The following is a 15581-nucleotide window of genomic DNA, read 5'->3' on the forward strand; positions in this document are numbered from 1 at the left end:
CAGTTTTTATTTTTGTTTAACCATGACCAAATCCCTGACCTGACCTCATACATGACTGCCGTCTAAACAAAGACAAAGTAGTTTTACAGCAGTGGGAGGACACATTGTCCTCACAAGCAAGATAGCATAAACGCTGCAGGGTTAATGAATTATTATAGAGTTACATATAGGTGAGCAAACAGTAGCAGCCGCTCTGTCACTACTAAGTGAGATTGTAGGTTTTTTCTGGGCACGTCAAGGACTTCTTGTCCAAGTTGCCTTAAAAAAAAAGGTTCAAAGCCCCTCTGCTGATAAATATCACGTGATATGATCGAAAGATCCAGAACACAGACCAAATGGACCTTGTTCTGAGATTGTTTTCACCACAGCAGTTGTTTTCTTTACTGTTTTCAGTGTAAAGAATGAAGTTTGAACCTCAATATGAGCGATTAAGTGTTCTAATAATAACAGTACTTATTTAGCACTTCTCAATCTCCAGATTAAAGGACGACAGAATAAAAACTGGAGTCAGAATACACCCCCTCCTCCGATGACGTTTAAAAATTAGGAACATAATATACCAAGTAGCACTGAGTTCATACATAAAAAGATGGAAGTATGAGAGCAAAATAAAAGCAATGAGGTCATATATAAATAAGTACAATGTGGGTCAATGTTTCTGGTATGCTGTTCAGAGGAAAAGCTCAGGGTTCTTTGCCTCAGACTTAACACTGGCAGTAAGTGAACCAAGGGAGGGCTGTATGTGCAGTTTGTGATGTTCATGTGTATCCAGTCCATGACACTGGAAAAAACAAGGATGCAGTATGGTTAGATTGTTCATTCCACGTGGTTTCAATGAGAGCTAGAACTGGGTATCATCAGGGTAACAAATAAACAAGGTGTTGTGTTGATAGGTCTAAGGGGTACCGTGTACAGTGAGAATAACATTGGTCCCAGAATAGATCCCTGGGGCACTCCACAGGTGACGCTACCTGTCGATGACTTCAAATCCTGGATGAAGATAAAGTCAATCCTGTTTTCCAGGTAAGAGGAGAACCACTCCAGTGCACCTCCAGTGATTCCTGCCCATTTCCTCAATCTCTCAAAAATAATTGGTGCCCTATAGTGTCCAGAGTCCACAGCCAGTACTAAGTCATTGGTGACACAAAGGAGAGCTGTGTCCATACTGTGGAGCTTTCTAAAAGTGCTTTTTCAAAAATGTGACTATTCCTTGCTGCTTCTAGAAGTTGCATTGAAGGCCACTCTCACTAATATTTTTGAAAGAAATGACAACTTGGGAATTGGCCGAAGGTTTTGTATGTCAGCCTGATCTGATGTGGGCCCTTTCAGGAGCCCTTTTCATCTTAAAAGGTCAACCACACATCCAAACTGCTCAGAATACTGAGCAGATGTGTGACGGCATCCATTATCCCTTTTCAAAAATGCAGTGGGGAGAGATACCGAGGTGGTGCTGTTGTGATATGGATATAAAACAATTCAATCATTCTAAGTGAGGGCGAGGGATGTGCAGTGTATTTTTAGAGAGATTAATATGTGGTTTGGGGTTATAATGTTGTGTGAGGTAGGGGAGATGAGGTGGGACAGCAGACTCTTTGTTGGTTCTGGGGCATATGGGACAGAAGAGGGGTCATGTTTCACTGTAGGTATGTTTCACTCTGACATGATGTATCTTCTTACCAGGCAATTTTTAGAAGAAGAAGAAGGAGAAGAAAAAATGTACTTTATTTATCACACACAGTTGCACACACTACATGCACACGCCATGCTTCCGTGAAATTATTTTTCCGCATTTGACCCATCCTCGGTCTGTCAATCCTCCACGGCAGACCAGGAGCGGTGGGCTGCCAGCTGCCAGCCGATGCCGGTGCCCGCGCCCGGGGACCCATCCCTTCTTGTCACCATTGGTCAGGTGGTGATCTTCTTGCATGTTTTTAGTGGGGGGGTTATTACGGGGGAAACCCCGGGTCAACACGGGGAAAACATGCAAACTCCACAGAGAAAGGCCCCAGCAGGCACTGAAGACATGGTGGAGGACACGCCACCAGCGCCCACAGCGGGATTCGAACCGGGACCTTCTAGCTGTGAGGCGACAGTGTCACCACTTGTGCCACCGTGTGACCAACTGGTCAAGAATTGTACTTGTTTCAGGATTTTTCTGTCCTTCATTATCTTAATAATATCGGAATAACATCTTGCTGAGATTTTAGCACTGGCTCTGAGCAACTTAATGCTCAAAACTACAATTTAGAACTATAAAGCTGTTTCATAGACACTGACAAGCACAAAACTGCTTTGTAGAAGTCAGAATTTATTCGTATCCAGACAAATGTATTTGATATCTGGGATCTTTGCTGTAATGTCTGAGACTTTGGGGTTCACCCCAATGACACGGAGGGGCACTTTGATGTGAGTCTGTGGGAACAAATGGGATAACGAGATACTGTTACACTTCCACTGGCAAGAGGAAACTTTGTGTGTGTAAATTGGCCTGAGCTGGTGCTGTATCTTTTCCATCCTTTAAACACTGGGCTCTGGGCACTTTCCATCGGTTGCAGGTGACCAGACAGAGACAGAAAATCTTATTAATTCAGGATGTCAAATTTGTTGCTCAGCAGGACACCTTTGGACAGAAGGGACCGGGAGAAGGATCTCTTGGATGGATTACACACTTGAGTTCACTGTTTCTGCAGGTTGGTGTAGAGCTGATAGATGCCTTTAGCCTTGCTCCTAGTGGATCAGTGTGCAGAGTCAGGGAGATGGCACCTGCCCAGGGAACAGTGGAGTCCAGCGCCACCGCGGCTGTTGCTTCAGGTCCAACATATACGAGGGTGTCCAAGAGCCTGTCAGCCTCCTGGATGTGACATAAGGTGGATATTTGCTCTTCCAGCTCTGTAACTTTAAGGCTGAGATGGGTGCAGCTCTCACAGTCAGAAGTGGTGAGTGGTGGCATGTCTGGTTATGTCAATCAGGCTCTCATGTGCCTCCTAATGTTGTGGGGCCGACCTCTCCTGAACATGAGGTATTTAACTATTCACAGTGGGATTATTCTCCGTTCTTCATGTTTTGCCGTCAAAGGGACATGGTGACACACCATCAGTTTAGGAAGAAATGTGACACGAGTTTAGGGTCTGACAGCTGAGACTATGAACTTCCTACTGTCTCTTGTGGAACAGCCTGAGTCGAATGAGATAGTTTGATCAAGGCTGCTGGAACGAAGGTAAACCTATATAACAATATCTCAGATGTCTCAATGTCACAGAGCAGAGCAGAGCCTTGACATTGGGCTGCAGAATCAACTTATTTGCCATCATTGACATTCAGGTAAAAAAATTATTGATGCCGCATGGTGCCATAATTCAGAATTCACACGTGGAATTTAATTAATTTTACGACTTTTAACATAAGTGGTTCAGAAAATTATAGATGTCATTCACTATTCTGTTTTCTTTTAAAGTTGTGATTTCTATTACTCGATCAAACTAACATTTCCTAAACTCCTGTTTTATTACTTGCCACAGAACCTAAAAATCGTTTCAAGGTTGAGGATTTAAGAAAAATACTGCACGGCCTTAAAGGTCCAGGTGCAAAAAATGTGTTGAATGTATGATCAGCGTGGCTCAGACTGAAAACTCTTCACAGCCACTCGAGACTCAGAGATCAGGGATGATAAAAAGTGCGGATCATCATCTGAGATCGGCAGGAGTCCACACTCTGAGTAATGTGAAAACGATGAGTCCTCAGCTAACACGTGAACAAAGGCGGCAGGTAGTTTGGCCGATGACTTACTCACACTCATAATCAGCGTGACAGGGAGCCAGAACATGACCTGATCTGAAGTCTGCTCACACAAGCACACGCACCCATTCTGGTCTGTCAGTATGTAGACCAGCTGGTGCTACTGTATCACCTCCTACACTTCACTCTGGGCAGCCCTAAATCAGGTCATACATGCACGCACGCACGCACGCACGCACGCACGCACGCACGCACGCACGCACGCACGCACGCACGCACGCACGCACGCACGCACGCACGCACGCAGTTATGAAAGTCATGTTTTTGCTTATTGATCTACAAAACCAAATATGAATTAAGAGAAACCAGAGAGAATTTGAGCAGGTGATTCTTTTTCAAAGTTTACTTTTACTCTAAAAACATTCGATTGTGGTATAATTTTATTAAAATAATCTAAAGATTTCTGCAATGATTTACTCTACCGCCGATAGAGGTGTCTCAAGCTGATTGTAAGGATCGACATCAGACCAAATCCAATCCGTTCTTCTCTGAACTCTACTGCTGCAGCGCTGCTCTTTGTGCCATTTACTGCACGCATGAGTGAATATTAAGAGTTTGTGAAAACTGAAAAATGATTTGGTGTTGATAGCTGTCACTTTGCTAGTTAAAATGACAAATGTTGGTGGCAGCAGCTTGGACAGCTGTTCACTTCATGGCAGGCCACCACTGAACTTGTCTGTTGTGTGGTTTAAGTGCTCCCTGCAGCCTCTGCCTGCATTCAGCCAGACTCTGCTCTGTAATGCCGCTGTGCAATCACGAGTGTATCTGTAGTTCAAACAACTCCAACAGAGTGATTGATCGTCCCTTTGGCTGATCATGTCACATCAGCTTCCGGAGTCACATTTATTAATATCATATCAATAATTCAAGCTTATGGACTTAATAGCTTTGAGAACCAAGACCTCCAGGATATAGATCCAATTAAAATGAGGTGTGTCAGATTTAGTAGGCTACAGCTGTTATTTCACTGTGTCGGATACATAATTAATCAACACTTAGGCAAATATAAATGTCGGATCAGACTCTGTATCCACAGATACTCAATATCAATAGACTCAACTCTAAAAAAATACTTTACATCTGTAAGTGGAGAATGAAATGTGCTTTGATTCATTGCGACACACTGTTTGCCCTCAACTGCCACCTGAGCATCTGCAGACCATAATCATCATGATCAGGTCTGATATAACACCATCATGCTGGACCTGAATCATGTGGATGGCCTGTAACTTTCAAGAATCTAAACAGCATTTAGAGTCAAGTTTTTAAAGCTACTTTGTTCACAAAAAAGTTGCTTATTTACATATTCAATTGATGCAAAGCAACATTAATGTTCATTTGGACTGTTTTTCCTTTTACTCCCCTTTCAGCTCTGGTTTAATATCCAAATCATGTGAAACATGTCTGTGTCTGTTAGCTGCTAACTGCTCCACTAAGTTCCTCAGCTAGTTTCCAGTCTTGTCCATCTGCAGTTTGATGAAGAGCGCGCAGAGTACAGTCGGTTTATTCGAGCTAGTTTGCTGAAAAAAGCCTCCTGCTGCTGCTGGAGTCAGAGTTGATGGATCGCTGAGCATGTATCAAAACTATAAATGTGCCAAGAAACCAAGACAATGAGCTACAGAGGCAAAAAAGAGCTGCTAATGGCTGAAAATTTCTCTCTGTAGCTCCTCTTTTCACATCAGGTTTTAATCAAAGTTGTCATCTTCCTTGAATATAACATCATGGACTGAGATGACCACAACGCTCCTCCACTTTGCTTGTAATTGCTTTGACACCAGCTAACCTTGTCCATTTCGATGCTGGAAGATGCACACAACAAATACAACATTAACAATAAGTCTTCCAAAAGGAACTACCTGGTGTTCCACCGGACTGTGTTGACGCAAGTCGGCGAGGTGATGCATCTTGTCGCTGATTAAACCACCAGGTGTCTGTAACATTCGTGGGAGGAAACATGTTTACTTGTTTTTCTTCAGTGTGAACTCGAGAGAGTGAGAGTGTACCCTGCTTACCAACGCCTACACACAAGCAGGGGAGCAACAGGTTAATTAACACACTATTACTCTGCTGCTCTCTGGAGCCAGTGTGTGTGTGTGTGTATACATATGCACATGTGTGTGTGTGCGCCTTATGAAAGATATGACTAAACCTCATGACGGCCTCCTCTGAGCTGCAGAGAGCCAATAACATGTAGCACACACCCCTCAATCTGTTCACACACACACACACACACACACACACACACACACACACACACACACACACACACACACACACACACGCACCTGACCCAGAACAGACATCCCAGCAGCACTGTGTTGCTGAGGAGCATGATTTTATTTTAGGAAACTGGTCCCACCTCCCGAGTCCATTTCTCAATGTCACTTTTTGACAAATAGCCTTCTTCCCTCTTGTGCGCGCACGCACACGCACACACACACACACACACACACGCACACGCACACACACACACACACACACACACACACACACACTTTGACTTTCCAAATTAAACTGATTAAAAGTGATTTTATGGGTCCTGCAACAATGATTTTCTTTTTTTCTGTAAAAACACTGCTAACAAATGGGGTCTTATAGTGACAATATATCTATCAAGATACAGTTAATATTCTGTCATGATCAGTATATAGCACAATATGTACGCCTTCATCAGTGGATTGCTATATATGACACAGACTTGCAGTGGTTTACATCACATTTGTCAGCTTGTTTGGCCCTGAGTTCAATTCGAGGACCATTGGTTTCCCTCAGTCCAATCCTCCTGCACGCACGCACGCACGCACGCACGCACGCACGCACGCACGCACGCACGCACGCACGCACGCACGCACGCACGCACGCACGCACGCACGCACGCACGCACACTGTGTTAGATTTAAATGCATTTCCTTGTTACCTGTGGGTAAAAGTTGCCATACATGCCTTTGTTTCCTTACAATCTCCACTTACATCACTCCACTTCAGGCATCACTAAACCAGTTACCCATCAAGATTTTATTGATTACTTGTCAGCCTCTTCATGGCCAGGCTCCAAATTATTTTTCAGTTCCTCATTGTGCAGTTCAGGAAGGTCACTGCATGCTTAATGTCTCATATAACCGAAAAAAATAATAAAATTGTACCCACATGAAGAGAGGACAAAAGTATCTCTATACCCGCCTCATGTGTCATGCTGCCTGTTTGTCTCTCGTGAGATTATTGTGGAAAAGGTCTGTCTCTGATTGACCTTACATCTCAGCAAACTGCTTCATTTCCATTACGTCATCTTAGTTGTGCAATTGTTTTCCCTCTAAATGAGGGAACAAATGAGAGCAAAATGGAAGCAGTAACATTAAAAACACACATAGCTGGTCCTCAGCCTTGGCACATGAACACATGCCCAATCAGAAACCAACATTTTATACATGCTTGGAAATACTTAACTGATGACTTTTATCTGAACACACGCTTTCTAAAAATACCTGCAAATAGCAACAGAATGTGTCATTTCCCACGTGTGTATGTGTGTGTGTGTGTGTGTGTGCGTGCGTTATTTATGTAGGGGTGTTGAATGTGATGCCAGTGATCACCATGACAACCACGTCTCTCCAGAGATAAAAGTCGAACACTGACAAGTGAACTAGATATTTAACTTTTTAGAAATTGACTTGACCCTCTGCAGTTTAAAAAAAGCAAGCAGAGTATATGAAAAGCATCATTTTCCTGTGCAGCAATGAGGCAACAGAGGCTCTCGTTACTGAGTGTTCAGGAGGAAAAAAGTCAAAACTTCCATGAAGAAGACGTAGAATGAATCACATCTGGAATAAATCAGCAACAATATGACAGAACATCATGCATGATGGTCATACTGTAGTTCTATTAATCCTATAATCTGTCAAAATACTTTTTTGATTTTTAAAAAAAAAATACATTCGACAAATTGATACTGATATTTTTGTAAATGTTGAATCCAATGTCTGCACATTTTCATTTATACATTTTCTGCGTGATGATGCTGTCACATTAAAATTCCCAATCACTTTATGATTACTGTCTATGTTCTCCTATTCTACTTTTTCTCCTCTATACACTGCTAAACATGCATTCTTTTGTCTTTAACATGTACTGTATTAGGGTACAAATGGGCAAGCACATAAAGGGGAAAGAACATGAAGATACTTTGATAAACTTCACCACATCTGTCAAAGTACCTCACTGGAAAGAATTCAAATTAAGAATACTGACAAATACTGAGACGTCAAATAACAATAAAGATCAAGTAGTTAGAAGAAGAGGTAATAAAAGGACAGACGTGCAGTGAATGGACAGGGATGAAGGTAAATCACGGGAGATCAGAGGAGGAAAGACAAAAGTATGAGAGGAAAAAACAGGGAGACAGAACCTGGAAGAGGAACCTGTCACAAGTCTGAGGGGGCTGGCATCCTGGTGATGGTTGTTATGGCAACCATGGGACAGACGCAGGACTCAGCGGGGGTGATGATGTGACAAAACAGAGTTGCAAAGTGAGACGGATAAAGATGAATTTTTTTTTTTCCTCCATCAAGACTTTGCGCTGTTTCCTTCATCAGCCAAGACAACAAACTGTGAGAGAGAGCGTCACCGTGACCCAAAAGAAGAGAGGCCTCCCGATCTGTGCTGTAAATCAATCCAGCATACGAGATTTCAGTCAAAATCTGATGCAGCAGCTCAAAAAGGTACAGCACCTCAGGTCATCTTGAGCTTTTTAAGGCCCTAAAGCAACTTAAAAAACAAGTTTCAAACAAAAGACGAGGAAAGTGTGACACAAATGTTTTCTAAGTCAGTGTAAGAGCAGTAAGCTGGAACACACACGGACCTGAACCCCTTTTTGTTGGATGATTAATGGTTCACCGTCATCTCTCCTGCTCTCTCCCCCTCTGAAAGCCTCCATCACAGCACTAATGCTATATGGCATCAAACATTGTGCTACTGCTGTAATTAGGACAACACACACAGGAGATAATAGATAGCAAGTGTGTGTGTCTGTGTCTGTGTGCTTGTTTTACTGTATTTTTGGGGATCTCAACACCGGAAACCCACTCAAAGTGCGGGATCTGATAATTTTGTTGTGGCCAAAATGCTGGACCCCATCACACAATTAAGACCTGGGTAAAGACTGGGAGTCAGGATTAGGCAAGCGGTGGTTATGATCAGAGTAGTGTGTGTGTGTGTGTGTGTGTGTGTGTGTGTGTGTGCGTGCGTGCGCTGAGAGAGCCACAGGTTCACAGGTCTCTGCCTAGGACCAAACATAACAAGCAATCTGCCACATTAAAGCGTTATCCAACAGTGAGTTACAGCGATGAGGACTCCAGAGCTCTCTATAGGCTGGAAACTTCACGCATGTTACGCTCCTGGCTAATCCCCAATTTGTGCACCCCAGACAGCATTAGTTGGATTTATTAGGACAACTGCAGCGCTGCGACTAAAAAAATCCCATGGTCAAAAAGCATTTTCCACATAGACTGCCAGTCTAAAAGAGGCATCTGTAGAACTGCTAACAAGATCAACTGGAGATGACTAAATCATGACAACATTAAACAAATACCACCAAGCTTGGAAAAACATTGCTGTGGCACTCTGAGCTTTGCTTAGCCAAATGTTTCTGTTCAGGTTTGTCTGTTGCTGCTGTTGGTTGAACAGCAGACTGATTTCCAATAACATGTTGTCTAGCAAGCAACAGCAAGCGCTCTGAGTGGTGTTCTTTGCTCTTAAAGAAACAGTTGAACATTTCTCAAGAGTAAGACACACACTCATGTCTGTCTGATAAGTATGGAGGTGGTATCAGGAAGATATTAGTTTAGATAAGCATAGAGACTTAAAGCAAGGGGAAACAGTCTGGCTCTGTCCACGAAAAATGATGATGCTTACCAAGACGTCTGAAGCTCACTAATTAGCACATATCTTATCTGTACAACAAGAGAAATGTAAGAAAGACTATTCATGTTTTTAGAGTAACTATTTCTTGGCGAACAACAAAAGTGCAGTGATTTAAGTCTTACCATCAAAGCGAAATTGCCTCATCAACCCACACCTTCATCAACAAACACCATAGGGGGATAAGCTGCACAGAAGTGAATGGGTGGATGACATAAACTTAAGACATAGTTATGCCTAAAACTACAAATTTGTCATTTCTACATTTCAAATTCAACAATTGAGATACACTGCATTACTTAATTCAATTTAAGGCAGAGATATAGTTGCTATTTAAGCAAGCGTTAGTGTTGACACCAGGCAGCATTGTGAACGCTTGCATCGCTACTATATTGCTACTGGAGGATACCACTAGAGGGCACTCTAGAAAACTCAGACCATACATAACTTAGAGACTGGCATGATTCAAACAATCAACACGGGGAAGGTTAATATTTTGTTAATGCTAAGAGCACGGCAGAAAACGCAACAGCAGCACCATCACAGAAGTTATGTAAGGCCCCAAATTAAAGGACTACATCTCTCTCGTTCTGCCAATGAGAAACACCGTCAGTATTTTCCAATGTCTCGCACAGTAAGCCAGTCTGTTCACCGGCTTGCCATCACCCTCTGCTTTCTAACAACGGGCATCTGCCACCGTCCCCATACTGCCACTACGCTGCAACTACCATATGCTACTTTCTGAAGTAGCACACTACCAGCGCTCCAAACAGACGTGAGGCAGCCATCGCGCAGCAGCTGAATGTGTAGTCAAAAGCAGCTATGTCTCCAGCCTTAGAGGTGCTGGTACACGTAGATGTATGAACATGCTCCAGTTTTTTTTTAATCCCTTGCTTCAAGTCCTTGTCCAAAGCCAGACATCACACAGCCATACCAGCGCTGAACACACTGAGATGAAGTTTGCGTTGATCATCTCCTCTCACTCTTCATTCCAAAATACTGATGTTTTAAAGCAAAAAACAGGCTCGTTAGCTGGCTTGCAGCACAGTGAGTTAGGAATTCAGCAGGTGTCAGACAGGTGAGAGAGAGAAGGGGGACATGAGGTGATGAAGACAAAAAGGAAGAGGGAGGACATTTTGGAGAAGTAGTGTTTAGCGTGTACAAAGGGTGGGCGTTCAGCTTTTATAATGCTCTTGTATAACCTCAGACTGGGACAACTTGTGACATAATAATAATTATTACCCTAACTTATTTAATTCTACCCATAAAGTGTAGCGTTAAGCCTCAAACGGGCCTTTGAAGAAGTGAAGAATGGACAAAATGCCCTCTGTTTCAAGGTTTAAAACTCATGCTGACTTTCACAAGGACAAAAGTACAAGAGCAGACACACACAGCTAAGTAAAAGCACTAAATACTAAAGAAAAGGGAGGAAGCAGATTTAAATTTGAAGGATAGTTGTGATTCCTGCAGTTAGTCTCTCACTCTTTGCCTCTCTCATTTAGCTGACACTTGAATTCTTCAGAATCTGAGATGCTTATTTTACTGCAAATCAGCTGAAACGGTGCTCGAAGCAGGGGGGGAGCGTTACTACGACACGTTAAGTTTATGAAATGTAAGACGGCAAGTTAACAAGGTGCTTTCAGACCCCGCTGCCCCTCCTCCCTGCACCTCTCATTTCAAACCCAAAAAACTGTAAATACTAAAAACCGCAGGCTGTTCTCTCTCTGTAATGAGGTCAAAGTCATCCAAAGACTGACGCCCATTTAAGTTATCCAACCAAAGTTTAAATCTTACCTCCTACACACACTGCCAGCGACACATCTCCACACACACACACACACACACACACACACACACACACACACACACACACACACACACACACACACACACACACACACACACACACACACACACACACAGACGACGCGGCATCTAATAGAACTAATAGATGATTCATTGGGTTACGTAACATATACTGGCAACAGAAGAGATGAGAGGAGAGGAGGAGATGAGAGAGTGTAGAGGAGTTAGTTTCCATTGGGAGGACAGAAGGCCAGAGGCTGCTGCGAAGGGCTCGTCTGGTCACACGTGGACAGTGCAGAGGCCACGACAGTTTGTCCTAAAAGCTCCATTAAAAGTGTCAGGCACATGAGAAATTAGACAAATTGGAAGCTGTTGTTGTACGGTAACATACAGAATATATCTAAAGGCATCAGTGCATATATTTATAATAAAGTTTTATTTAATTCATTTGTTTGTGGATATCTAGAAAACTGCTTGAGAGATTTTTATGAAATTCTTTGTAGATACTTTTAGAGCCATAACACACACCACGCTTGGCAGGTTCGTCTTGAACTGTGAGGCACTGAAATAAAATTCTTTTTCGCTCAATGAATCCCTCCGTTTAAGGTTATTCTGGGGCACAACTACTTCCACCTCTTTTTGTCATTTTAAAATGTTTTGCAGAAAAAGTTTTTTTCCAGAACAGATTCATCCAGTCATCATCACCAAATTTGCTAAAATATTTGGATGAGCCTGAAAAAAGTATTATAATTTGCTATTACAATCTAATTTCCTATGATTTTTATTATCATATTCTAAAATATCCTGTTAAAAACAATGACATGCAAGATCAACTGATAAGTCCTTAAATAGTTAGAGGGTGGTGGGTGTGTTTTGCTGATGAAGGGTTGGTTGGTGATGACTGAATGCAGAGCAGTTCTTATGTTATAATTGATGTACATTATATTATATCTGAGCTCATGAAGCAGGTTTAAGAATACTGTATATCATGTGTTTAATGTAACTCGTGTGTGTGTGTGTGTGTGTGTGTGTGTGTGTGTGTGTGTGTGTGTGTGTTCTGCAGTATGTTTCACTTGGCGGCTCGACAACTTTCCATTTTCCATAGTGTTAAAGCTGCGGCTGATCCATGAATGTTTGGTGTAATTTTAAAGCAGTATAACTCCACACGAGGGAGGACACTGACAGTTTGACAACCTGCATCACGGACTACAACTTCTGTGTGGAAAACACTGTGACTACCAGGAAGGTACAGTGTTTCCCAAACAACAAACCCTGAGCGTCACCGGAACTGACAGCCCTACTGACTGAGACGAACAGGGTCTTTAGATCAGGGGACAAAGATGAGCTGAGGAGGGTGCAGAGGGAGCTGAAACGTGAGATAAGGAGAGGCAGCTACAGGAGGAAGCTGGAGGAGCACCTTTCTCTACTGTGCAATAACACTGTATTTATTATCCATATTGGCAACAGTATTTTTAGAAACTGTACATATTGTACACATACACCGGTGCAATTCAATGTTCTTTCTATGCAACAGTATTGCTCAAGTGCAGTTTCAACATACGGCACTGGTAGTTTTCTCATAAGAATATTGGCAGTAACATTTTTATGGGCAGTAGGATTTTTATAATGTGTACATAATGTACATATACATAGCTGATTTTTTATTCGGTACCCTGTATACTCTTTATCTTGGCGCTTCTGTGCCACTGTTTTTGCTTTTTTAATACTTACTGGCTGTAAGGACTTAATTTCCCCGCTGTGGGATCAATAAAGTCTTATCTTATCATCACTGTGACACACTTGAGTCTTTGTACAGTGCTTTCTGGTTGAGCTTCTTTGTATCATGGTTCAGTGGAAACTTTGTGAAACAGTAACCAATATTTCCATTTTGACTCACCAAACATGCCCTCATCTTCATCGTCTCCATCATTGTCTTCATCTTCATTAGTCGCGTAACAGATCTCTCTCTCCCTCTTCCTCCCATTCAGCCGCCTCTCCTCTTCATCACACATCTTGACTTGCAGGCTTCTGCTACCTCAGCATGGCCACACTACACACCTGAAACAGAGTAAACCTATGAATGAATGGATGAAGAAGTACAGACACACACACAGACACACAAAATAAATGACTTTTTGATGTGCAGTAAATGCTTCGTCTCTGTTCCTCTACCATCTGTCTCCCAGCACCGACAGTTTGAGGCTTTTCTCATGAGAGGAAAGACAACAGGATGAGGGGAAACTCCACAAGGAGCACTTGGTAAATTGGCTTTATCCTCACTCCAAAGCCCTCCACGCAGGATCATAGTACAGGGTGATTGTGCACACCTGTAACCGACAGCACAAAGTGAAAAAGCACACTCACATGGACTACATCTATCACAATGCTTGTGTGTGTTGGCCAGTTCCAACAACTGAATGTTACAAAGAGAGAAAATGTGGATGATGCCTGACTGTCAACATTAACCCTAAAGCCAAGCTGGCCAATCAGAAGGCTAAAAAAAAGCTATTACCTGTAGGCTCCCTGCAAGTACACGTCCAACCATGACAATAACTATAAAAATGGAAGAGTAACTGCACATTTATGTGTAAATGTGTAAAAAGTCCTGTTAGCGAGGTGAACACCGGCACTATTTTAGCCACGGCTCCCATTGCACAAAACCACCCCAAGTAAACAAAGGAGATAATGGCGCACAATCTGACGTCAAAACAAAGGTGATAATAGCTCCTGTTGACGTCAAAAGCCAGAAACTCTGTTTTACCTGTCTCTATGTCTAGACTGCAAACAGGGCTTCTGAATATTTTCACCCTGGAAGGATGTTTCCAAAAGCTCAGTTTTCAGGGACCTAAAACTGCGTGTCTGTGTGGAGAAAATGCACAGAAAAAACTTCATTTTGAAAGCTAACCATGTAGACCCGTGATCTAGGAACTACACAGGTATGTAAAAGCATAGGGAAAATGCTAATAACTTCAGCTGTCTCAATAAAATAACTATAACAGAGCAACAGAATGTGTTCCTTGTAGGCTTACGTGTAACCCAGGTGTATTAATGGTATTTACTTTGCTTCACCATTGTCATATTACATTTGTTTGTCTTGCATAGCCACAAATAGATACACTACATCATCACAATGCATCCCCACAGCATCATTAATGCAAATACAGACATGACACATCTTTAATTATACCCCATATTTAGGAGAAAACGAGTGAAGTCCTGCGACTGGACTTTAATTTGTACTGGACAAATATGACAATAAGAATTCCTCCTGTCTTTATGCCCCAATCCAGCTCATATTCATAGAGGGAAAAAAATGTTGAGTGACCTTTCAAGTGAGTGAGTTTCAAAAATACAGACGTATCTAAGTCTGTTAGAAATGGAAATAACACTCTGCTACAGAGACACACAGGGAAGGACTGAATGTCCACAAGGGAGGACTTGCATTGTATTGCTTTGTGTCACATGAGACTGGAGCTAACAGTGAGATTTCATCTAATCTTCAAGGCTCATTATCTGTTAAATAGACATTTGTGAAAAGAAATTCTAAAAGCTAATTCATTTTTAGTTTTGGAAAAACAGAACTGTTGCCACACTGGACAAGTGCTGTCACTTGCATCCCAACGGTCATTGACATGTGGACATCAAAACGCATTTAGCAAAAGTGACGATGCTGTGAAATGCTGTTACTTTCAGGGAGACGTGGAGAACAGCAGCAAAATGTCTGTGATTTGGAGACATTTTACTTTAATTTTTTAATAAAGATTTTCTATTCTCATATTTATTTGGTTTGTGTGTTACCGAGGAAAGGTAATGCATGGAATTATTTTGCTTCTGCTGGACTCTTGGTACACTTTACCTCAAGGTTTTTTGAATGTACTAAAAGACAGGAGCATTTTAAAGGCCCTTTGTGAGAGAGTGAGACACGTAACAAAGTTTGTGACCTGCAGATGAAAGGCAGAGCAGCTGGACAGAAGGAAATGTACCACACAGACAGGCACACAAAGAGAGAGGTGAAGAGCTCTCAAGAGTTTCTAGGATGCTTTTAAAGCTCCATCTCTCAGCAGCAG

Source organism: Chaetodon trifascialis, chromosome 8 (genome assembly GCF_039877785.1).
Source record: "Chaetodon trifascialis isolate fChaTrf1 chromosome 8, fChaTrf1.hap1, whole genome shotgun sequence".
NCBI classification, from domain to species: domain Eukaryota; kingdom Metazoa; phylum Chordata; class Actinopteri; order Chaetodontiformes; family Chaetodontidae; genus Chaetodon; species Chaetodon trifascialis.